Source organism: Palaemon carinicauda, chromosome 26, assembly GCF_036898095.1.
Source record: "Palaemon carinicauda isolate YSFRI2023 chromosome 26, ASM3689809v2, whole genome shotgun sequence".
Taxonomy (NCBI): Eukaryota; Metazoa; Arthropoda; class Malacostraca; order Decapoda; family Palaemonidae; genus Palaemon; species Palaemon carinicauda.
This window is the reverse complement of record NC_090750.1, coordinates 69,916,843-69,926,947: the sequence shown is the minus strand read 5'-3', so window position 1 is coordinate 69,926,947 and position 10,105 is coordinate 69,916,843.

The following is a 10,105-nucleotide window of genomic DNA, read 5'->3' as shown; positions in this document are numbered from 1 at the left end:
CCAACCTGAAGGAGCTTGAGGGCGCTGGAGCTGGCGTTGCGGACCAGGAGGAAGAGGGGGCCTCTCTCCTCGTAGTGGTGGTAGAGGCTTGGGGCGTCGCGGCACTATCCGAGACGGACCTCTTGTAGGGCGGTCTCCTAGAAGTCGTAGGCCTGGGGACGTTAGCCGCCTCCTTTTGCGAGACCTTCTCCATTATGGCCTCTAGTTCCTTCAGAGGAAACAAAGACTCTCCCCACAGGGGTAAGCTGCAAATGGCTCGCGCCTCCCTGTCTGGTACCTTCCGAGACACCTTCGCTAGAACCGTGTCTCGCTTACGGAGCACCCAGTTAGCTGTTAGTGCGAGAGACTGATATGTCAAAAACTTAAGGGTTTTACCCCCGGAGGAAATGAGGTCCCTCAGTAGGCCTTGCTGGTCAGGGTCCTCGGGGTCGAAGGAGGCTTGTACACCTACCAAAGTGGAATGAATGAATGATTTAAAGTTTTCAGGCATCCTGACATCTAAGGTCATTGACGCCGGTAACATTTAATTTATGTATACAAAAGTAAAAAATGAAAAAAAAATAAAAAATTAAAGAGTATTCAATTAAAATCATAAAAATTGAATGTCATAAAAGTTAAATATTTTTCAGAAGACCTGCTTCTGAAAGAAATCTAAAAATGCCACTTGCATGGTAGGACACATCATTTCCAAGAATCTTGGCAAGGATGAACCTGCCACCCTCACCTCGAGCCTCAAACAAATATCTATTCCGCAAGATGTTATAATTGGGGCATTCGGTCAACAAATGCCTTACTGTTAGAGGTACTAAACAGTTGTCACAATACGGTTGGTGTTGGCCCTTCAGCAGAAACTCATGTGTCAACCGAGTGTGACCAATACGGAGACGACAAAGAGACGTCTCCCATTCGGGGCATCATATTATACCTCCAAGGAGATATGTCATTTGTTACTTCCCTCATTTTATTGCCATATTGACTATCCCATTGCTGTTGCCATTTATTGCAAACCAATTTCTTGATGTCAGGTAAGAAATCATTACAGGGAATGGGATACCTTCTTGGCAGCAACTCGGATGCAGCCTCCTTAGCCAGTGAATCTGCCTTCTCATTCCCGGACACACCTACATGTGCTGGAACCCAACAAAATTGAACTGTTATACCTCTCCGTCCAATAAGGAAAAGCCATTCTAAAATCTTTATAACTAGAGGGTTATTAGAATTAAAAACTTCCATAGCTTGAAGGACACTCCTTGCATCACTAAAAATTGTAAAATTACCCTTCTCCAACGCTATTTTCTCAATAGCGGTTAATATGCCTTACAGTTCGGCAGTAAATATGGAAGCGGTCAGAGGAAGTGCACCTCTACAATTAAAACCATTACTATGTACTCCAAATCCAACGCCAGCATCAGATTTGGAGCCATCAGTATAGATAAAAGTTGATCCTCTATGTTCTTTAACATGTTCATTAAAAAAGAGACCTGGCTTCTATGTCTGACATATTCTTCTTATCTCCAATAAAATATTTACAAAAAGATATCTCTGGTAACTTCCATGGAGGCGTTGATGATACCTTGAATGGAAGTACCTTATTTCTAATTATATCCAGACTATTTAATAATCGTTTCACCCGAAAGCCATAAGGTTGAGGAGATTTTGGGTGCAACTCAAAGTATGATGCGTGTCTTACAAGGCTTGCAGTCTGAAAGGCTAGAGAGCTAGGGAGTCTTTGCAATCTAAACCAATAACGAAGAATGGAAGACATTCGGTAAAGGTCTAGAGGTAACTCTCCAGCATCAACAAGGAGACTTGGGATAGGCGAGGTTTTAAAAGCTCCAGTAGACAATCTAATACCTGCATGATGTATCGAATCTAATATTTTTAACCGGCTTGGGGTGGCTGAAGAATATACCTCACAACCATAACTAATTTTGGAAAAAATCAAGGCCTTGTATAATTTTAAAATAGTATTGCGGTCTGCCCCCATGATGTATGGGACAATACTTTTAATATATTCAGAGCTTCAACACATTTAGCTTTTAGCGCTTTTAGGTGAGAACCCATGTAAGTCTACAGTCAAATATCAAACCTAAAAATTTGGTTTCCGATACACATGGTATCAGTTGACCTTTAATGTATATATCCGGGTCTGGATGTACTCCCCGGATACGACAAAAATGGACAGTGGTAGTTTTACTTGTCGAGAACTTAAATCCATTCATGTCAGCCACTGGATAATTTTATCAATAGAGAGTTGGATTTTTCTCTCAACCATTGCCATTCCAGTGCCAGCAAATGATATTGAGAGAACATCCCGGGGAATGGCTGAGGATATCCCATTAATTGCTAGTGCAAAAAGGGTTACACTCAGCATACTACCCTGAGGAACTCCTTCTTCCTGGCACTTACTCTCTGATAGAGTTTCCACCACTCTCACTTGAAAAACTCTACGTGAAAGAAATGCCTGAATAAATAGTGGCAGCTCTCCTCTCAATCCCAATTCATGAATGGTTTTAAGAATACCATATCTCCATCTGGTATCATATGCCTTTTCAAGGTCAAAAAATACTGTAACATGGTGCTGTTTGGAAGCAAAGGCTTCACAAATAGAAGACTCAAGTCGTATCAACACATCAGTCGTTGAGTGCATTTTTCGGAATCCACATTGAATCGGTGATAAAATACCTTTCTTTTCACTGTACCATATCAGCCTTGCATTGACCATCTTCTCCATGATTTTACATAATCAAGATGTCAATGCAATAAGACGATAGTTTGCTGCTAAAAACTTGTCTTTACCGGGTTTTAAAAAGGCTAAAATAATGGCTAGTTCCCAAACACTTGGGTAACTATGATCATGCCATATTCTATTAATAATGCTTAAAATAAATAGCTTTGTATTAAAATGTACATATTTAATCATTGCATATGGAATTCCATCGGGTCCAGGGGCTGTATCGTTGCAATGAGCAAGTGCGGAATCAAATTATCTTTCAGTGAAAGGAGAATTGTACAACTCTTCCCTTCTTGTTGCAAAATTTAAAATTTTCTTTTCTTCAGTGCTCCTATACTGGTGACCAGGGGCTCCTTCACACTTGCTGGATACATTTGAAAAATGATTAGCCAGGGCATTGCTAACTTCATTGGCTTCAGTTACATACTGGCCATTCACCTTCAACACTGGTGGTGGGTTGGGGGTGAATTTGCCAGCTATCTTTTTTACTTTCCTCCACACAGAAGATGGTGGTGTTCTACTGTTAATGGAGGAAACAAAAGACATCCATGACTGGCGCCTTGCTTCTTTCATGGCACGACGGAACTGTGCTCTACATTTCTTGTATAGTTAAATTCTCATCAGTTCTGCGTCTACGCAATCGTGTTAGAGATCTTCTTGTGGCTCTGTGGAGTGCAGTTAGTTCTGAAGACCACCACGGGACTGGTCGTCGTTTGAATAACCCTGTTGTTTTGGGAATTGAATTGACTCCTGCTGTATGAAGAGTTCCATTCAGTAGGTCTATGGCATCATCAACACTTTCAAACTGTTCTGCTCTCCCTTAGCTCGGAAAATTTAACGCAGTCTGCCTTGTCTAGATTACAACGTGGCGATCTTTGCAAAGGCGGACCCTTGTTGGTGTTTATAATGATTGGTGCATGATCACTAGTATGCCAATCATCTAATGTCCTCCAATCAAAATCAAGAAGGCAGTTAGAGCTTGCAATTGAAAGGTCAATGCATGACAAAGTACCTGTCTGAACATGGAAGTGTGTGGGCTCTCCTGTATTAAGGAGTCCCACATCCTCATTCTCCACAATTGATGAGATAATATTGCCCCTTGTGTTTGCTAAAATATCACCCCATAAAGGATGTCTACCATTCATATCTCCCAGTAAGAGAAAAGGTTGAGGGAGTTGTTGAATGACCTCTGCTAAATCATCATATAAAATATTATCATTTGGAGGTAAGTACAGAGAGCATATTGTATATTTTCTCCCTATATCAATTTGTACAACTACTGCCTGCAGGGTTGTACGTATAGACATGGGTATTTGGGGAACATCTCGACGAATGTACATGAGACTTCCGCCATGGCTCCCTGCTTGTTGATTATATGGTGTTCTATAGCTAACATACTCTCGAGGACTAGGAGTGTTAGAATCAAGCATACTTTCCTGTAGACATACAATTATGGGGGAATGCTCATGAATTAGGAGCTTAAGTTCTTCATATTTCGCTCTCAAACCCTGACAGTTCCATTGCAAAATGGAGGAGAAAACTATGGATTATTTCTGGAAGACATCTTGGATGAGGTCTTCCCATTAGCAGTTTTTAATCTAACATTATTACCTGTAGGTTTCTTCAGAGGTGGTCTTGTTATGTTGGGTTTTACGTTGGTGTTTTTCTTTGTATCTTTCTTATCTATTTGTTGAGGGGGATGGTGGACCTCAACTTGAATTTCTGATTTATTTAAATTATCTTCTGGTTGATCGGCAACATCAACAGACAAAACATCATATTTATTTGATGTCATAATTCTAGTATTTCTTATGGAAGGGGGTGAGAGAGATGGAGGTTTCTCTCTTTTACGATTAGTAGGTTGTGAGTTACCAGGTTTTTGTACCTTCCCCACTACAGGTACACCTGATAACTTGGTGTCAGGTGGAATCTCCATTAAATCAGGCAAGGATATGGCCTGGGAGAGGTTAGTACTATCCTTTGTAATGGGGGACAAAGGTTTGATAGTGGTGGGCAATGTCTTTTGGTTGATACTCAATGATAAATCTTTAGGAGGAGATGTTCTTGTCTTATGCAGCACTTTATCAATAGATGGTGAATTCCTTTTTCGAGAACTACCTACAGTAGTAGGTGGGTGAGATGATTCCCGAGGAACTTTTTCTCCTGTTTTTAATGTCTTTGCATAACGACAATCACTTCGAAAAACACTGGGCAAAACACTTATAAACTTTGCTGGCAAGTCCAACACAGAAGGATGACCTAGTGAGCGCGAGTGGTGGGTGTCGGTAGGGTAACCCAACTGTATTCTCTAGGGCCTGTCACGGCCCTCCCCCTTTGATGAAGGGATTATCTAAATGGAAGACAGCCTGTGAATAGTGTTTTACAAACGCCCTTGTTAGATATACGACACCAACAAGGTGCTCGCGCGAGGGTTGTAACCTCTGCATTCCATGCTTTTAATTTTCTCTGGTATATTTGGAAGATTTATATCAGAAAAAGTACAAAGAAGGACTTTTTCGCCGGCCGTCACAGGTCTCTCCCCAGAAATAGATTTTTCCTTCGTCAAAATCCCTTAATAATCTCTTGGCATGCCCCACGCTTACATGTTCAATAATTGATTTATTGAGGGCAGCCTCTTCTAACTTATAAAACTGGCAGCTCCTATCATTAGATTTATGATTAGAGTTGCAGTTTAAGCACCTTGCCTCAAATGTACATTCCCCATGGTAAATATTGGAGCAAGTATTACAAATTCTTTCACTATTGCAAACTTTGGAAGGATGTCCAAATTTAAAGCAATTATAACATTGCAGTGGCTTTTGCTTGAAAGGTTGAACTCTGATCCTTTCGTTTTCTATGTCTATGTGGGAAGGTACATCGGCATCCTGGAAAGTAAGAACAATCATTGATGTTCCAGGTACTTTATGTACTTTCCACACTGATAGAGGACACATAGTCAATATCTCTTCTTCAGTAAATTCAAACAGATCCCTATTAAAAACCACTCCCCTTCCATAGCTAAAGTTTAGATGGGGTTTGATGTCCAATTTTATATCATTTACTGTCTTCAAATTGGACAGTATAACAGACTGTGTGTATGACTTGGCCTTTATCAAGTCACTTTTCTTACCGAATCGAGATATATCTCCAGGTGCGATCGTACCTACCTTCCTCTGAAGAAATTTGCAGACCTTGAAATAATTTTCCGTACCTCCTACAGATTGAGCAAGAAGCCACATTAGTGATTTTGGCTTTCTTTGGGATGGCATATCCGCCTCTATATCTTCATCAGCCCAGTCTGCTGGTTTGTAGACATCCAGATCTTTAGGTGCCCCATCACACAGAGCACCCTTAACACTCATATTACCTACTTTAATATCAACAATATTACGGCTTGCATTAAATGCTTCCTCATGACAATTAAATGATAACCAAGATTCCCAATTATCATCTCGAAGTTTCATTCTAATTTCTTTTATTAAACCATAACAATCAAATATTTTATGTAGCATATAATTAGTTTCTAATGGGATTTGGGTAATGTGCAGGACATTCAATTTTCCTGTGTTGCCCAAATTACCCTTTTTCCGAGTGTTTAAAGAATAGTCCTTTTTAGTTCCTACGTCGTCAACGGAGTTTTCTTTAAATGAATTGCCAGAGGTCGTCAACAGTGCCGGGGGCGAGTCAGCATATCCGGGGGAGGTGGGGTCATTTTCACAAGATTCCATCATAAAAAAGAAGAGTGTGATTTTTTGAAGTTTGATTTACCTGCTTGAGAACATTAAGGCATCACATGTTGGGAAGGAAATTTACACTCTCCACTACCGGCACAGTGAGAGTATACTTCCCAGATGGTCCACTCCATACCCTACCCGAAGGATAGCATCAAAACAGATATAGAGGCACAGGTGTAAGCTGAACCCGCCTGTTAGGACTGAGACCAAGAAACTATGGAATCATCCTCCCCATATCTGTAATGACGGGCTTCCGGCTAAAAGCCGAGAGTCCTACCCCAAGCGTTGGATCCCCCTGGATTCCGAAGACCCAACACTTGAGAATAGTTCCGCCAAAAAGGTCCAAACCATCTTCGGGATGGCTGAGATCATCCAATACTCTCACATATAGCTTTGAGCACAAACACCTCCCAACCGTGACACCTTTCCCATTCATCAAAGCAGGCAGCAATACCGGGATGTAGAAACATCCGCCCAAGTGGCAATAACAGATGTAGAAACATCCATGCCATAAAAAGAGAAAAAAAAAAAATAATAAACACATATATATGTAAATATATACACATACATATGGGAAATTTTACTCATAGGGTTGGGACAGCAACATGAAGGAAAGTCTATAATATTAGAAGGTTGAAGCCATATAAAGAGGAAGAAAAAGATGAAAGAGAAATTTAGATTCGAACTGGGGGAGCAATTTCCCCAAGTTCGAGAGCCCTCTTGCCCGTCACCAAGATTCAGCACGGGAATGAAATGCCGTGCTGAAGCTCAATGACTTCATCAAGGCATTCTCTCATTGAGAGGGTACCAAAGTGGAAACCCACCAGTCCAGCCAAGAGGAGACGTTTACCAAGTCCCTCGACATTTCCTCCATCATGGAGGCTTCTGCTGGCGAGAAACAGACTGGGGCCGAAGAGGCTCTATCGTCTGAGACACCTTGACTAAGGATGTCTACGGCTGACTCCACCTTACAGGGGCCTGGGCGTCGTCCCGCTGGCACATAGACTTTGCCTTGGGTTCTGAGGCCCTGGAGCAATTTCGAGGAACTCTGGGTTTTGGGGGCCTAGGCATTGCTGGCCACTACCTTGTCGACATACTCCTGCCCTAGGACTAGATCTCGGGCTAGAGGAAGTGCTAGGGACGTCTTAGGTTGGGAGGGAGTCTGCATGATCCTCAAAAGGCTTGACCTCCAGGAATCTTCATCCGTAGCCGCAGGTTCTGCTATTTTGTGGTGCCTTCTGATAAGGCTAACCACTCTCCTATAGGCAGAGTCCTCCGTCGGGGAACCCTCCCCTCCGTCAGCCGAGGTCTCGGCTTGGGGCCGGGGAGCTGGGTTACCGGGCACGCCGACTGGACGTCTAGCTCTTGGGGCCAGGGGCACCGTCCTGCCGAGGTACTGGACCTCATCAGCGGGTATGTCCGCACCAGGGGCCTGGGATAATACAGGCATCGCTGGTTCAGCGGGAACTCTCATCCGCCCTAGGGCTCTGGGTGCCGAGAACGCGGTTCCCGTGGGCTGACCAGACAGCGGGAACCGTTCCTTCCGACCCGAAGGCCGCACCAGCTGGGCTGGTTCGGCCAGGCCGCCTGACGAGAAGCGCGTTTCCCCCCGCTGGGCGGGGTGAACCGGAGGCTTCGAGGACTTATGCCTTCTAGAGAGGTCTTTCCTGCGGGCTAGGTCGCGAGGGTCAAGGCTGTGCTTAGAGGACGGCAGCCTTGGCGACCGCTCACTGGACCGGCGGTCCGGGGAACAAAGCACCTTTGAGTCCAGAGATACGTAGATCCAGGCGCCACCGGGAGATCTACTTCTCCTATACTTACGGCCTGGGGAGCGGGAGCGCTTCCTGCTATACCGGGAACGCGAACTCGAACGGGAACGTTCGCTCCCTCCGACGACGGTGTTTTACCCTGACCTCTTCCTCTGACGAGGAATAGACGTCCGATGAACCCGACGACACTGTGTTCATCGCGTGTCGGCTGGTAGCGGGGACTGCGGGGGACTTCTTCGGGCGTTGAACGCCGAGGTCGAGGGCTGGAGGAAGTCTTCGGGGACTTCCGTGGGGAGGGTCGGGAACGACTCAAAACGTTCCATGCCAGGGAGCCAGGGTTACATCCATCCTTAGGGGTGACCAACCCGGCGTCTTCGGGAGCCTCCAACCGAAGGCATCGTTACCTGAAGGTCGAACTTTCCTCCGGTTGTCTCCCCCTAACGACGATCCAGAAGCACAGGCCCACGAGGGCAGCGGAGATACCGACACCGCGTTACTACCCCACAAGGGGTCATCGGAGGAAGCGTGCCCCCCGAGCACAAGGGCCGACTCTCCGGACGCACTACTGGGTCCTTCACTAGCCCTAGAGGGGCCCGCAATTGGCACTGCACTTACACTGGGCTCCTGGGAAAGGACGCCTTGTTCATTTTCAACACTAGACTTACCTCGTCCCCTACTCTGTGTAGGGGACGGTGAAACCGAGGCCCCGTCGGACCGCTCACTGGGTGATGGTAGCGACGAAGAAACACTAGCTTTCCTGGGGGAACGCTTCGCCGATTTTCTCTTTTTGGTACCGTAACGTACCCACTGGATATCGCTCCAGTCTACACACTCGGGGCACGTATCTGCTGACGAGCAAACCCTTCCCCTACAGGAGGAACAAAGGGAGTGAGGATCCACTTCAGGCTTGGAGAGGAACGCTCCACACGATTTTCCGGCTCTAGGCCCAGGACAACGGCGGATTTGCTCCACAATGCACACAACGCACGACACAAGCACGAAGGGAATCAATGAAAACCCTGGGTAAGCACACGGGTGGAAGGTGAACGCACAGGAACACCCGGGAAAAGTACACTGGAAAACGCAAGTTACCAAGCTGGGAACACATGGGGCACTAGAACGCACACAAAGGATCGATAGAGAACGAGAGCGAGGTGTTCACACCGCGCGACCAGAGAACTTAATGATGAGTCTGACCCAGCCGGGCAGCGACCTACGTTGAGCCTACCCTCGGGGCACATTCCTTAATGCCGGGGGTAGGCCTCCTTAGAAAGCGGGGTGGTGGGTAACCTACGCAAAACTCTGGTCGGTAGAGAGGAGATTACCAGTAACTCCTAAAGAAAGTAGTTCGAGGTAAGTATTCGTGTTGGAACAAATATGTTTTTGAAACAAGATTCCAAGTAGTATAGAGTTGCTAAAAAGATGTCAAATTTAGATATAGCCACACCAGACTGCCAAATTATATTTAATTTCAACCATTCATCCTGTTTATTTCCTTTCACTGGGCTATTTTTCCGTTGGAACACTTGGGATTATAGCATCTTGCTTTCCCAACTAGGGTTGTAACTTACCTAGTAATAATCCCAACAAAACTGCTATGAACTCAACAATTCTACCATTATTATTCCGTAATCACAGTTGAATTATCATTACATTGTCCATCAAATTTACATTTCACCAAAAAAACCCAGGGTTTCATGACACTTATTACATGTATATTATCAAATTATTTAACATCAAAAGCATTAGATTTTAAGTGGGCATTCTAAAGCCTGTAGCACCTTACTAGGATTGATATGGGCTTGTGCATTTAGTACTAACCATAATTCACACATTCAAATATTTTCATATACTGTACATTTCAGACA